We start from the raw sequence: 16,155 nt of genomic DNA, 5'->3' as shown, positions 1-16,155 counted from the left end.
AGACCAATCTGTGTAAACTTTATGTATTATTAAGTATTTTTGCATTAAAAAAATGGCTAGAACACGTCTGTGAAAACTGAATAAGGCCTCACACATCTGGCCGGCTGCTGTAAACTCCAAGTTCTCATTTACATCTTTGAGATTTTACTTCCACTGTAATTGGCTCCTGGAATGATCCTCATAGGAAGTCGCGATGTCCATATTTACCCAAATGTACAATTACAAGCGGCTCCATAATGCAGGAGGTGGCGCAGCGGTCAGCTCAGGTCACTGCTGCCAGTATTCAGCCAACAAGCGGCTTCATGGAAGAGATTCCACTTCCAATAACAGAAGTTTATGTACCGTAATTCCCTAATGTCCAAGTCAGGTGAGAACAGTGGCATAAAGGACCTTCCATTCCTCACTGAATTTCTATAAACCACATTGATTTCCAGTCTCTCAATTATTTACAGCAATAAATAACAGTGAAACGTCACCTACAGTCACATGAAATACACACACAGTTCTTAGAGTCCACGTACAGACAGGATAATACAGCACAAGGCCCAGCAACAAGAAGACACTGCTGAATGCTGGCCTACAGGCATAATAACACATTCCCTGGACCGACCCCCTCCAGAGGTGCTGGTACAGACCCCATGCTCACCCCCTTCAGCGGTGTCAATACAGTCCCAAGGCCCACCCCCTACAGAAGTGTTAGTAAAGCCCTGAGGCCAACCCCTCCAGAAAGCCCTAGGCCCACCCCAAGAGGGGTGCTGGTGTAAGGGGGTGTGCCATGGAAGAGGAGATTCCTCAGCACTGTGCAGTATTTGGGACTCGTAACTGCCACCTACTGTTCAAATGGAACCCTGCAGAACTAAAGCACCGAAGACCAGTTACGGAGCCAATCCGGAAGTGGACGTCCGCTGTGGTGGTCAGGAGTAGTGATGAGCGAGCATGCTCGGGTGATCTACGAGTATTTCGGCGTGCTTGGAGATTTATTTTATGTCTCTGCAGCTGCATGATTTGTGGCTGCTGGACAGCCTGAATACATGTGGGAATTCCCTAACAAACAGGCAACCCCCACATGTATTCAGGCTGTCTAGCAGCCATAAATCATGCAGCTGCGGGGAAGTAAACTAGATCTCCGAGCACCTGAGCGTGCTCAGAGAAACCCGAGTAACGAGCATACTCGCTCATCACTAGTCAGGAGGGGAGAGTGAATCGGGCAGTTACTGCCAATGCTGATATACGGGGGCCGCCCCGTGTCAGGAGGCCCATAGAGCATTACTTGGCTTTGCTAGAAGGATTTTCGGCTTAGCTGGTAACACCGGTGACCCCTGTTAGCGCCTGTAGCTTAAGTGAACCATGCTGGAGAACCATTTTAGTGGTGTTCTTATTGTAGTGAATGTTGCACCTGCTTAGAAGTAGCTAGATGGCAAAGAGGATTACTGCAGAAAGGGTTATTGTGGGTTTGCCATCTATGCTAATAATCTATACTCTTAATATCATGCATTTGAATAAATTACTCCCTTCTTATAACGGTGTTAAGAAAATAAATAGTTAAGTTAGTAACTTCCGCCTTGTCTGAGTGTTGCATCTCAGTAACCTGTTTACATTGTTACAGCCCTGGGCCCAGCCCCCTCCAGAGGTGTCAATATAGCCCTGGGCACACTTCCCTCCAGAGGTGCGGGTACAGTCCTGGGCCCTCCCCATTCCAGAGGTGGTGCTACAATCCTGGGCCCACCCATCTCTCCAGAAGCACCAGTACTGCTCCAATGCAGCCCTGAGCCCAACCCCCTCCAGAGGTGCCAATGCAGCCCTGAGCCCATTCCAGAGGTGGTGGTATAATCCTGGGCCCACCCATCTCTCCAGAGGCGCCAGTACAGCTCCAATGCAGCCCTGAGCCCATCCAGAGGTGCGGGTGCAGACCTGGGCACACCTCCCTCTAGAGGCGGCGGTACAGTCCTGGGCCCACCCTTCTCTACAGAGGGGCCAATACAGCCCTGCCCCCCCCCCCCCCTCATCCAGAGGTGCGGGGACAGCCCTGCCCCCCCTCATCCAGAGGTGCGGGGACAGCCCTGCCCCCCCTCATCCAGAGGTGCGGGGGCAGCCCTGCCCCCCCTCATCCAGAGGTGCGGGCACAGCCCTCGGCCATGATGCACGGTATATGGAGGTGCTGGCATAGTATAATCGCTGTGGCCATAAACATGCCTCTTCCCCCGTTCTCTGCAGTCCGCATACAGTCCGCCCCGCACACCTCTCACATTCAGGCCACTGACGGGGGGTCGGTGATTGACCAGAGCAGCCATACATGGCAACAGCCAGATCCAGCAACCTAAGCACTATAGGAATGGACTACAACTCCCAGCACTCATTGCGGCACATTTTCAAATCTATAAAACTTTATGGAGTTCTCTGGCCATGACAACATCCTCCGGGCTCCGCTGCAGCTATGTGCCCGGCAGAATAATCAACCAGAAATAGAAACCGCAAACCAAACGCGATCCCGGGAGCAGCGTCACCGGGAACAGTCCCGAAATAAAGAAGGCGCCACTCACCCCGCGGCTCTCACTCCCTGGATCTCCTCAGATGCGGGCAGCAGGGTCAACATCCATTTTCTAAGGTGTAAAACGTCAAGGTCTCCTCAGACGTGCAGCATGATGGCGCAGGACTCGCCGGGCGGGGGCTGCGACTCTCGGTAGATAACAGCCTTCTATAGGGCGATGCTTCCCGCTACGAGACGGAAATGAACGAGCCGCGTTATTGATGAGGAGGCTGCTGTGTGCGGACGGAGCATAAGATGGAGGAGCCGTGCACCTGCAGCATGCGCAGTACCGGCCGGAGCGGCGCAACGTAGCAGCTGCAGAGAGCGAGCAGCGGCGTCACCGCCACAGTCCGGTCCTCACCGCCGCTGCTGCACTGTGGCTGAGCACTGCCACCGCTGTCCTGCCCTGCGTGATGGGAAGGGAGACACAGACCTGTATGTGGGGAGAAATACCGTACTGCTGCCTGTATCCGGCCATAGACTGACTGTATACTGTATATACCGTATACATGTGTGACCACCGGCCATACTACTGACTGTATATACCGTATACATGTGTGACCACCGGCCATACTACTGCCTGTATATACCGTATACATGTCTGACCACCGGCCATACTACTGACTGTATGCGGCCATAGCGCTGACTGTATATACTGTATACATGTGTGACCACCGGCCATACTACTGACTGTATATACCGTATACATGTGTGACCACCGGCCATACTACTGACTGTATATACTGTTAGGGCTGGCGGAACTCACCAAATAATATTAACCGTGCAGAGATGACACCTGCTGCTTGGTAATGGCGGACAGTGTATGGCAGTATAATGTGAAGACACACAGGTTAACTTCACCCGGTATGTAAGGAGATGAACCCTGTTGCGTCTGCAATACCGCAGAGTGAACGCTAGTGTTTGGTCACAGGACGCTGCCCCAAGTACACAGGGTTAGAGTCCCTCTAGACCCACTAGTGTTCGGCGCCGCAATTGCGGTGCCAGGAAGATTCTACACTAATAGATTTAGCGCACTAGGTGCGCGCAGTGCTGCTCTGGTGGACGCCACTAACCACCCTAAGTTGGGCCTGGAAAGCGCACTAATTGCGCACGGCGCCGCTTTGACGAATGCTGCTATTCGACACTGTATTCTCGTGCCTTGTGCTAGATAGCACAATCTGGTGCTAGTCAGCTCAAACACCCGACCACATGTAACAACGCTAGGGAGGGTGATAATTAGGAGCTTTCACCAGATATCAAATACACGTCCACACACACATGATTTTAGTTTATACTAGCGCATGGCCGAGCTGCCATGCGAACCTTTTATAATTGCAGCCTTCCGGGACCTTCCCAGTGGTCCATTCAGAGCGGCTTCAAGACCTGAGCATGTGACCTCCGGTCTCCAATGAGAGGTAGTTCCACAGGCATGCTCAGTTGACAAAAATCAGGACTTAGTCCCTGGAGCGACTGCTCGCCGCTGACCAATTCTGGTTACAATAGCTGAACCTGGGACGGCAACAGTAACCAGATGCCCAGCATCAGCTTGAGCAAGATCCTGGGACTGATGTCTCTGCTGAGCAGGCTCCTCTGCAGCTGGGGAAGAATGGGAGACCACAGAGGACATGGTTTGAGATTCCCCCTGTGCAGCGGCAGGAACTTGACACCTAACATTACCCTCCCTCCTTGGGCCTCGCTATGTTCTAAAGCTGCAATGAGCTGAGGAGTCTGAATGTGCTCAACAGGTTCCCAGGTCCTGTCCTCTGGGCCATGACCCTTCCAGTCCACCAGATAGTACTTTTTGCCACGTACCACCTCGCACCCAATAGTATTCACCTCATAATCAACCGTGGACGATTCCGATGTCCCAGGCGGATCACTTAGAAAACCGTGACATGTGAACGGGTTTTAGGAGGGACACATGAAAGGTGTTGGTGATACCTAGGCGAGAAGGAAGGGCCAGACAATAGACCACAGGGTTGACCTGTTCCAGGACCTTGAAGGGACCTACGTAGCGAGTCGTAAACTTAGTGGACTCAGCTCACAGCCTGATGTTATGGACGGAGAGCCACACTAAGTCGCCAGGAGCAAAGGTCGGAGCGGGGCACCGGTGTGCATCAGCAGAGACCCTCATTCTCTCCTCGGAGGCCCAGATGGTGTCCGTGTGCGGTCCAAATGTCACATGCCTCCACCGCCCAGTCTGCCACCCTAGAGTCGGTGGACGGCATGGGCACAGGGACATGCGGATGCTGGCCATAGTTAAGAAGGAATGGAGTCTGCCCAGTGGAGATGGCGTTCAGCGCAAACTCCGCCCACGGTACCAAGGATGCCCAGTCATCCTGCCTGACTGAAACAAAATGTCGCAGGTATGTGACCAGGGTCTGGTGTCCCTCTCTACCAACCCATTCGTCTCATAATGGTAAGCTGAAGAGAGGTTCAGCTCAATGCTAAATAGGCGATAAAGCTCTCTCCAGAACTGAGATGCAAACTGGGGACCCTGGTCACTGACAATTTTGTTAGGCATGCCGTGTAGGCGAAAAACGTGCTTAATGAACAACGCCGCTAAGGCCCGTGCAGAAGGTACTAGCGGAAGAGGCACCAAGTGCACCATTTTGGAAAGATGGTCGGTGACTACCCAGATAACGGTGCAGCTACGAGACTTGGGTAAGCCCACCACAAAGTTCATCCCGACCATTTCCCAGGGCCTGTCTGCCACCGGTAGGGGGTAAAGTAGCCCAGCAGGCTGTTGCCGGGGAGACCGATTCTTGGCTCAGGAAACATATGCCTGAATATAGTCTCCGATGTTACGGGCCATATGCGGCCACCAGTGCGTCCTCACCAGGAGCTCAGATTTCCTCTTGTTCCCAAAATGTCCACCCACCCTGGACGAGAGAGCCCAAGAGAGAACCTCTGGGTGCAAATTAAGTGGTACAAAAGTCATGCCCGGGGGCGCAGACTCTAGCGAGATCGGGGCCACAGTTCTCAGGCTCTCTGAAGAGACAATTAGCCGAGGCTCCTCCTCTGATGACACTACGGAGCTGAAGAGAGTGTAAGCACGAATGTTCTTCCCGGAAAGAAAGTGGAGGGTGAAGTGGAACTGGGAGAAGAATAAGGACCATCTAGCCAGGTGAGAATTTAGCCGCTGGGCAGTTTGTAAGTAAACCAAATTTGTGGTCGGTGTGGTCCCTCCAGGAGGTGTCTCCACTCCAAAAAGGCCAACTTCTTGGCTAGCAACTCCCTGTCCCCGATGGAATAGTTCCTCTCCGCCGGTGAGAAGAAGAAGCAAGGATGCTTCCAACCTTGAGCATCCTTCTGGAAGAGGACTGCTCCAGCACCGACGGATGAGGCATCCACCTCCATAATGAAAGGTTTATCTACATCAGGGCAATGTAAAATGGGAGCTCTAGGGAAGTGTGACTTGATAGAGTCTAAGAAGCAGGCTAAATTATCCAACAAAAGTCCAAATGGGAATAGCAAGTGGATATATAAAACTTAACCTTTAATGGGTATATATAAAAGGTACAGTTAAGTCCATATATATTTGGACAGAGAAAACATTTTTCTAATTTTGGTTATAGACATTACCACAATGAATTTTAAACAAAACAATTCAGATGCAGTTGAAGTTCAGACTTTCAGCTTTCATTTGAGGTTATCCACATTAAAATTGGATGAAGGGTTTAGGAGTTTCAGCTCCTTAACATGTGCCACCCTGTTTTTAAAGGGACCAAAAGTAATTGGACAATTGGCTCCAATGCTATTTCATGGACAGGTGTGGGCAATCCCTTCGTTATGTCATTCTCAAGTAAACAGATAAAAGGCCTGGAGTTGATTTGAGGTGTGGTGCTTGCATTTGGAAGGTTTTGCAGTGAAGTAAACATGCGGTCAAAGGAGCTCTCCATGCAGGTGAAACAAGCCCTCCTTAAGCTGCGAAAACAGAAAAAAACCATCCGAAAAATTGCTACAATATTAGGAGTGGCAAAATCTACAGTTTGGTACATCCTGAGAAAGAAAGAAAGCACTGGTGAACTCAGACCTGGACGCCCACGGAAGACAACAATGGTGGATGATCGCAGAATAATCTCCATGGTGAAGATAAACCCCTTCACAACAGCCAACCAAGTGAACAACACTCTCCAGGAGGTCGGCGTATCAATATCCAAATCTACCATAAAGAGAAGACTGCATGAAAGTAAATACAGAGGGTTTACTGCACGATGCAAGCCACTCATAAGCATCAAGAATAAAAAGGCTAGACTGGACTTTGCTAAAAAACATCTAAAAAAGCCAGCACAGTTCTGGAAGAACATTCTTTGGACAGATGAAATCAAGATCAACCTCTACCAGAATGATGGAAAGAGAAAAGTATGGTGAAGGTGTGGTACAGCTCATGATCCAAAGCATACCACATCATCTGTAAAACACGGCGGAGGCGGTGTGATGGCTTGGGCATGCATGGCTGCTAGTGGCACTGGGTCACTAGTGTTTATTGATGATGTGACACAGGACAGAAGCAGCCGAATGAATTCTGAGGTTTTCAGAGACATACTGTGTGCTCAGATCCAGCCAAATGCAGCAAAACTGATTGGTCGTGGTTTCATACTACAGATGGACAATGACCCAAAACATAAAGCCAAAGCAACCCAGGAGTTTATTAAAGCAAAGAAGTGGAATATTCTTAAATGGCCAAGTCAGTCACCTGATCTCAACCCAATTGAGCATGCATTTCACTTGTTAAAGACTAAACTTCAGACAGAAAGGCCCACAAACAAACAGCAACTGAAAACCACCGCAGTGGAGGCCTGGCAGAGCATCAAAAAGGAGGAAACACAGCGTCTGGTGATGTCCATGAGTTCAAGACTTCAGGCAGTCATTGCCAGCAAAGGATTTTCAATCAAGTTCTAGAAATGAACATTTTATTTAAAATTATTTAATCTGTCCAATTACTTTTGGTCCCTTTAAAAACAGGGTGGCACATGTTAAGGATCTGAAACTCCTAAACCCTTCATCCAATTTTGAACTTCAACTGCATCTGAATTGTTTTGTTTAAAATTCATTGTGGTAGATTGTAAGCTCTCACGGGCAGGGTCATCTTATTTTTTATTGTTGTATTGCTAACATTGTTACCTATGATTGTTGTTTGAAACTGTTAAACTGTAAAGCGCTGCGGAATATGTTGGCGCTATATAAATAAAGATTATTATTATTATTATTGTGGTAATGTCTGTAACCAAAATTAGAAAAATGTCTCTGTCCAAATATATATGGACCTAACTGTATATCAAAATAGAATCACATGAGAACAAGTAAGAAAAGGGGGGGGGGGGGGGGGGGTTGGACCCCTATGCAAAAGTGAACCTTATACCAACACAGAAATGGGGGGAAAGGAAAAAGTAGATAAAATGCTGACAGTGCAAAAGGGTCACTAATCCTACGACCCTATAAACAGAAAAGGGCCAGTAGCTTTATGATGTCCAAAATATTCTAAAAAACAGGACATAGACGTGTGCCAATTCTCCAAGCAAGCCTACAAGTATGTCAGCTACTAATGTTCCTTATGGCTGCAGTCACTTGCAGGGAGTCTCCTTATTCATCAAGTGCCATGACTTATAATGCCCTTAATGACACAGTTAGTGGGTACCCATGTATGGTGTAATCAAATCCACATGAGTATACAAACAGTTCACTCTGTCAAAGATTACTTATTCAGCATATATATATTTAACCACTGTTAGTACATATAGCAGCATGTTATACAGTAGATTCCGCAAATATGAATCCATATGCAAATGGGATCATGCTACCTTTTCAAAAGAGTTATGAGCGTCCCTTATGGTCATTATTATACGGTGGCTATGAAATTTACAGTGCCTTGCGAAAGTATTTGGCCCCCTGGAACTTTTCAACCTTTTCCCACGTATCATGCTTACACCAAATGTAAATTTTTGGTGAAGAATCAACAAGTGGTACACAATTGTTAAGTTGAACAAAATTTTTTGGTTATTTTAAATTTAGGGCTGATACTCACTTGCGCAAAACTCGGATGAGTCTCGCACGGCAATACCCGGCACTGCACCTGGCACAGAGGAGCGGAGTGTGTGGCTGTATGTATTGCTATGCGGCTGCACACTCGAATCTGAGTGCAGGCAGCAGCGCCGGGTATTGCCGTGTGGGACTCATCCGAGTTTCGCGCAAGTGAGTATGAGCCCTTAGGAACATTGAGTACTACAAAAATTCTGTTGTAACCTTGGCCATATCTGTGCCTTTCCACAATTCTGTCTCTGAGCTCCTTGGCCAGTTCCTTTGACCTTATGATTCTCCTTTGGTCTGACATACATTGTGAGCTGTGAGGTCTTATCTGGACAGGTGTGTGCCTTTCCAAATCAAGTGCTATCAATTTAATTAAACACAGCTGGACTCCAATGAAGGAGTAGAACCATCTCAAGGAGGATCACAGGAAATGGACAGCATGTGTCTTGAATAGGAGTATCTGAGCAAAGGGTCTGAATACTTAGTTATGACCATGTGATATTTCTGTTTTTCTTTTTTAATAAATTTGCAAAAATATCTACATTTCTGCTTTTTTTTCAGTTAAGATTGGGTGCAGAGTGTACATTAATGAGAAAAAAAAATGAACTTTTTTGAATTTACCAAATGGCTGCAATGAAACAAAGAGTGAAAAATGTAAAGGGATCTGAATACTTTCCGTACTCACTGTATATACCTGCCTGCAATTGTGCGGCCAGACTCTAATTCATGCTGCCCATGCATTGGTCATCGTGATTCAGGTGACAGGTTCCTTTTAACCCCTTTACCCCCAAGGGTGGTTTGCATGTTAGTGACCAGACCAATTTTTACAATTCTGACCACTGTCCCTTTATGAGGGTTCAACGGATCCTGGTGATTCTGACACTGTTTTCTCGTGACATATTGTACTTCAAGATAGTGGTAAGTTTTTTTGATATGACTTAATTTTTATGCCCTTAAGGCCGGGATCACATATGCGAGAAATACATCCGAGTCTTGCATGGTAATACCCGGCAATGCTGCCGTCTCTCTGAAGCGGAGCATGTGGCTGCATGTATTGCTATGCGGCCACACTCTCCGCTCCAGAGAGACGGCGGCAATGCCGGGTATTACCATACGAGACTCGGACGTATTTCTCGCATGTGTGATCCCGGCCTAAATCAGAGAGTCATATCGCACAAAATAGTTAATAAATAACATTTCCCACAAGTCTACTTTACACAATTTTGGAACCAACATTTTCTTTGTTAGGAAGTTATAAGGCTTCCCTTATAACTTTTAATAAACTTATAATAAAAGTTATAAAGGTTTACCAGCGATTTTTTTCAACAAATTTTACAAAGCCATTTTTTTTAGGGACCACCTTACATTTGAAGTCACTTTGAGGGGTCTATATGAAAGAAAATACCACAAACTGACATCATTCTAAAAACTGCACCCCCCTGAATGTGCACAAAACCACATTCAAGAAGTTTATTAACCCTTCGGGTGCTTCATAGGAATGAATGGAATGTGGAAAGAAAAAATAAACATTTACTTTTCTTTCACAAAAAATTTCCTTTCGACCTATTTTTTTTTACTTTCGCAAGGGTAACAGGAGAAAATGGACCATACATTTTGTTTTGCAATTAATCCTAAGCATGCAGATACTCCATATGTGGGGAATACTACTGTTTGGGTGCACGGCAGGACTCGGAAGGGAAGGATCACCATTTGACTTTTGGAATGCAAAATTGTCTGAAACTGTTTGCGGATGCCATGTTGCGTTTGGAGAGCCCCTAACGTGCCTAAGCAGTGGAAATCCCCAACAAGTGACCCCATTTTGGAAACTAGACCCCTCAAGGAATTTATCTAGATGTCTGGTGACCACCTTGAGCCTCCAGGGGCTTCACAGAATTTTATGATATTAAGCTGTCAAAATTAAAAAAAACACATTTTTACCACAAAAATGCTATTTTAGCCCCCACTTTTTTTATTTCCACAAGGGTAGCAAGAAAAATGGACACCAAAGTTTGTTGTGCAATTTTTCCTGAGTATGTGAATACCCAGTATGTGGTGGAAAACTACTGTCCAGGAGCATGGCAGGGCATGAAAGAGAAGGAGCGCCAAATTACAGTGCAGGTTTTGCTGCATTGGTTTGAGTGGGCCATGTCACATTGGCAGAGCCCCTGAGGTGCCAGAACAGCAGAAACCCCAGTAAGTGACCTAATTTTACAAACTGCACTTCTCAATGAGTTCATCTAGGGGTGCGGTGATCATATTGACACCACAAGTGTGACACAGAATTTGATACCATTGGGCACTGAAGAAAAAATAATTACATTTTCTCCCCCAAAAAATTGTTTTAGCCCCAGATTTTACATTTTCAGACTGGGAGATGTTTAAAAATGGAGCCAAAATGTGGCTGTACAGTACTGCTTAGCCACATAGCAAGACTCTGGAGGGACGGAGCGCTATTTGACTCCTGGAGAACAAATTATTATAGAAAAGTTCCCAGACTCTATATAAAGAGCCCCTAAATGCCATAAAAGCAGAATCCCCCTCAAGTGACCCCAGTTAGGAATTTATCTACAAGTGTAGTGATAATTTTTACTTCATAAGTGTTTCCCAGAAACAGGCAGCAGTGGATGTTGCTGAGTGAAAAATACAAACTTCCGTTGTAGTAACCAGTACACTGTACTGACCAGAACGTTGCAGTCACAAGTATATTATGCCCAGCTCATGCTTCTAGATACATGCACCCATAAATTAGGCGGGCTCTCATCACTACAGAAATGCCAAACGTGGATGATATGTGTGGTTTAGGTACACTGTGGGGCTCAGAAGGGAGGGGGGCATTTGAATTTGGGAGTGCAGAATTTCTTTTAGGGGAGTAGCCATAACACTTTTCCAGAGCCTTTGTACTAACAGTAATATGGAATCCCCTTCCATCCCCTTGTCCTCATGAACTGGAGCCTTGTAAAAGTTCCCACGCCTCGAGTTCATATGAGGACATCCAGCAGAGGGCGCCTCCCCGCAACTCAAGGTAACTACAGGACATTCCCCTGCAATCCATTCATTCCCGGGGGTTTTACAGCCACGAGCACTGCTTTAGCACAGCTACTGACTGTAAAATGATTTAACTCTTCAGATGGATTTACTTCGTGGGACTTGACCTGAGCGTCGGAAGGTATGAGATATTGTTGTTTTTTTATTTTTCCTTTGTTACAGAACGAGGGTCATCAGGTGGATTACTAGTATAATAAAATATTACAACAACCTGTGTCTTTATTTCATTAAAATACTTTTTAATAATGTGTGTATGTTTTATTAACCTCTGCTTATAGAATGGTTGTGCTGAAAGGTATTTTACATACTACCTTCCATCACAGGGAAGTGCTGAAGGTAAGCAGACACTGTAATTAAACAATAAACCTGGATGTTCAAGGGTTTAAATATATATAGATATGGACAAGACCTCCCCAAATAGTTCACCCAATGGTGGCCCGTAAACAAGCGTGCTTAGTTCTATGAACATATGTACTCACTGGGTGTGGAGACAGAAGTGAACACGACGTGGAAAGCAGCAATCGTCCTATTTGGGAATGGTGTTCTGTTTAGCTTGATGAATGCGGGCTGCACCGTAGGGCTGCGGGGTAATATCAGGACCGACTAGGCTTGAGAATAGGTACGCTCGCTCAGCGCTGTGTGCGAGCGGGGACCGCGAGCTCTTGGCGTGCCCCGGCCGGAAGCAACGCCGGAGCTGTAGCGGTGTATGCTGGGGGCGTGAATCCCGATGTGACGTCACAGAGTAGGAGGGCGGGCTAAGGACAGGGCAACCAATCCGACGCGTTTCGAAGGTTTCACACCTTCTTCGTCAGGGATGGAGTTCCCTGTCTGGCCCGGCCTTATATGGACTACGCCCTCATTGATTTTAGCCTATCTAAACGACCTGTACATTAATTGGCCCCCGTAATACCCTATGCTGCATTGCGTTGTGGTCTAAACTAAATGTGGCATATATAGTACGCCCTTATATCAAACTTGAATAGTAATAAATAAGACCACTTGATTCCTGCTTAAATGGCACCATGATTTTGAATCTGTGCCAGAATTGACTATTAAGAGGTGCACCGTTGTGCCCCATATTGCTAAAAATATATATATGGAACATAATCAAAAAGGGAAGGGGAAAAGGGGAAAGAAAGGGGGGGGAGGGAAGGATAATAAAGGGGATTAGAATTAATGGCAATTAAAAATCGAAATTTATTAATTTAGAACTAAAAACTTTACATATTAAAGTATTCACGCCCCCAGCATACACCGCTACAGCTCCGGCGTTGCTTCCGGCCGGGGCACGCCAAGAGCTCGCGGTCCCCGCTCGCACACAGCGCTGAGCGAGCGTACCTATTCTCAAGCCTAGTCGGTCCTGATATTACCCCGCAGCCCTACGGTGCAGCCCGCATTCATCAAGCTAAACAGAACACCATTCCCAAATAGGACGATTGCTGCTTTCCACGTCGTGTTCACTTCTGTCTCCACACCCAGTGAGTACATATGTTCATAGAACTAAGCACGCTTGTTTACGGGCCACCATTGGGTGAACTATTTGGGGAGGTCTTGTCCATATCTATATATATTTAAACCCTTGAACATCCAGGTTTATTGTTTAATTACAGTGTCTGCTTACCTTCAGCACTTCCCTGTGATGGAAGGTAGTATGTAAAATACCTTTCAGCACAACCATTCTATAAGCGCAGGTGATTTGTTTATTTGTATTTTAGTACCTATTTCAGACGGGGTGCAGCACAGTCCTCGTCACCTCACCAGCTGCTCCCTATTTCCTGTTTTCTTTCTCCCGGTTCTTGCACCCCCTTTTTTTCTGGTCAAGTGCAGCGCCAGTGTATATATTATTTTTATGTTTTATTAACCATTTCGTACTATTGGATTAATAATGGATAGGTGTCATAATTGACACCTCTCCATTATTAATCTGGCTTAATGTCACCTTACAATAGCAAGGTGACATTAAACCTTCATTACCCCATACCCCACCGCTACACGGGAATGGGAAGAGAGAGGCCAAGTGCCAGAATAGGCGCATCTTACAGATGTGCCTTTTCTGGGGTGGCTGGGGGCAGATGTTTGTAGCCAGGGGGGCCAATAACCATGGACCCTCTGTAGGCTATTAATATCTGCCCAGTCACTGGCTTTACCACTCTGGCGGAGAAAATGGTGCGGGAGCCCACGCCAATTTTTTCCGCGATATAACCCTTTATTTTACAAGCTACAGTGCCCAAATTTTGCACATACACACTACTAACATTAGTAGTGTGGAATATGCAAAAAAAAAAAGGGATATAAGATGGTTTACTGTATGTAAACCATGTCTCATATCATGTCGGGTTTGGGAAGGAGAAATGAAAAGCCGGCAATTGAATTACCGGCTTTTCTATAGAACACTGCTGGTCTGTGTGTAATCCGTATTTTTCTCGCCCCCATAGACTTTCATTGGCGATTTTTTTGCGCAATACGGTGACGTAGAAGACCGTATAATACGGATCCGTAAAATACGGCTGATAGGAGCTGGGCCATAGAGAATCATTGGGCCGTGTGTTATGCGTATTTTACGGGTGTATTTTCTGCGCTCATACATCCGTAAAACTCGCCAGTGTGACGCCGGCTTCACAATGTAATACACATGTTACACAGGAAGATCGCTTGTTAGACTCAGCTGCAGGCTGAGCCTAACAAGCCACCGTAGTCATCACGATCTGCATGGAGGAATGGGCCAACATACCACCAACAGTGTGTGCCAACCTTGTGAAGATTTACAGAAAATGTTTGACCTCTGTCATTGCCAACAAAAGATATATAACAAAATATTGAGACAAACTTTTGTTAATGACCAAATACTTACTTTCCACCATAATTTGCTAAATAAATTTTGCCAAATCAGACAAGGTGATTTTCTGGATTTGTTTTCTCATTTTGACTTTCATAGTTGTGGTTTACCTATGATGTCGATTACAGGGCTCTCTCATCTTTTTAAGTGGGAGAACTTGCACAATTGGTGGCTGACTAAATACTTTTTTTCCCCCACTGTAAGGAGACTGCTGCTTATTTGTGTCTCAGGCTGGGGTCACACTTAGCGTATGAAAATACAGTCCATTTTTTACAGACCAAATACGCAGAAATGTTCCCAGAACAATGATCCGTATGTCATCCGTAGGCAACGTGTGGCTGAGTATTTTGCGCATGTAAACCTCAGTATGTAATCCGTATGGCATCCATACAGCGAGATTTTCTCGCCGGCTTGCAAAGCGGACATAGAATGGATCCATGGGCTCAAATATTCAGGAAAACATATATACAGTCTGTATATATATATATATATATATAAAACACCAAAAAACGGAGTATATAAATCCCAAAACACATTATTAATATAAATAATATACTTTTATTAATTTAATCAAGACAATAACACTCAAGTGAGACAGTACTACAAAATATCTATCACAGGATAAAATGCCAAGGAGGAACCAGATGACAGTGGGGGAGCAGTTAGAGACCATATAACACCACAGGAACTGCTAACATATAATTCATAATAGTTTAAGCACACATATATCCATAGTTAGTTTAATAAAGTAAAGTGCCATAGTGCCAGCCTACACTAATAAATAAATAAAGTGTCACAGTGCGCCCTTAGGCTAAGTGCCTTGGACCGGCGATGGCGAATAAAACTATGTATACCAGAGTACAATTGTCAACACTCCACTATACCAGGTGAAATGCCATAGTATCAACTTATATCCACCGATAAAGTGTCACAGTGCATCTTAAACTAACTACCTCATACTAGTTAACAAATAGCAGCTTACCCATCAGGTTCCAAGTGTCTCAAACCGCTCCACTCACCGCCCCTTAACGCACGTTTCGCAAATATGCTTTCTCAAAAGGGGTTTAGTAATGCCGCGCTCTCCCACGAGTTAAAATAGGACGCTGACCGGAAGTCTCACCCGGCATAACGGCGCATGCGGACCCAGAGACTCCAATCCCTTGTTCCCTGCGGTCGTCTAAGTCGGGCACACACGGGGCGGAAATCCGCTCAATGACGTCAGAGTGTGTGTGCTCGGCATATGGAGATAACCGCCCAGGAGTTCCGGATCACAGAGCTCAAGGTGCGCACGCGCACAGCCGAAAAGGACGCCCTAAGGAGACCATAAGCGCAGCCATTAGCTCTGTGATCCGGAACTCCTGGGCGGTTATCTCCATATGCCGAGCACACACACTCTGACGTCATTGAGCGGATTTCTGCCCCGTGTGTGCCCGACTTAGACGACCGCAGGGAACAAGGGATTGGAGTCTCTGGGTCCGCATGCGCCGTTATGCCGGGTGAGACTTCCGGTCAGCGTCCTATTTTAACTCGTGGGAGAGCGCGGCATTACTAAACCCCTTTTGAGAAAGCATATTTGCGAAACGTGCGTTAAGGGGCGGTGAGTGGAGCGGTTTGAGACACTTGGAACCTGATGGGTAAGCTGCTATTTGTTAACTAGTATGAGGTAGTTAGTTTAAGATGCACTGTGACACTTTATCGGTGGATATAAGTTGATACT

General features: G+C 46.2%; 1 protein-coding gene across 2 annotated transcripts in view; it reads right to left on the bottom strand.

Annotated features, from left to right (window-relative positions):
- The window catches only part of GLRB (glycine receptor beta), a 159,100-nt gene extending 156,132 nt beyond the window's left edge, over window positions 1–2,968 (bottom strand). For both annotated transcript variants that reach the window (XR_013219997.1, XM_077279400.1), the window contains exon 1: window positions 2,541–2,968. The gene's annotated coding sequence lies outside the window, so the exon portion shown is untranslated. The remainder of the gene's footprint in view (window positions 1–2,540) is intronic.
- Between the last annotated feature and the right edge of the window lie 13,187 nt (window positions 2,969–16,155).

This window comes from Ranitomeya variabilis, chromosome 1 (genome assembly GCF_051348905.1).
Source record: "Ranitomeya variabilis isolate aRanVar5 chromosome 1, aRanVar5.hap1, whole genome shotgun sequence".
Taxonomy (NCBI): domain Eukaryota; kingdom Metazoa; phylum Chordata; class Amphibia; order Anura; family Dendrobatidae; genus Ranitomeya; species Ranitomeya variabilis.
The sequence above is the reverse complement of the archived record's forward strand: the minus strand, read 5'-3'. Positions and strand labels throughout refer to the sequence as shown.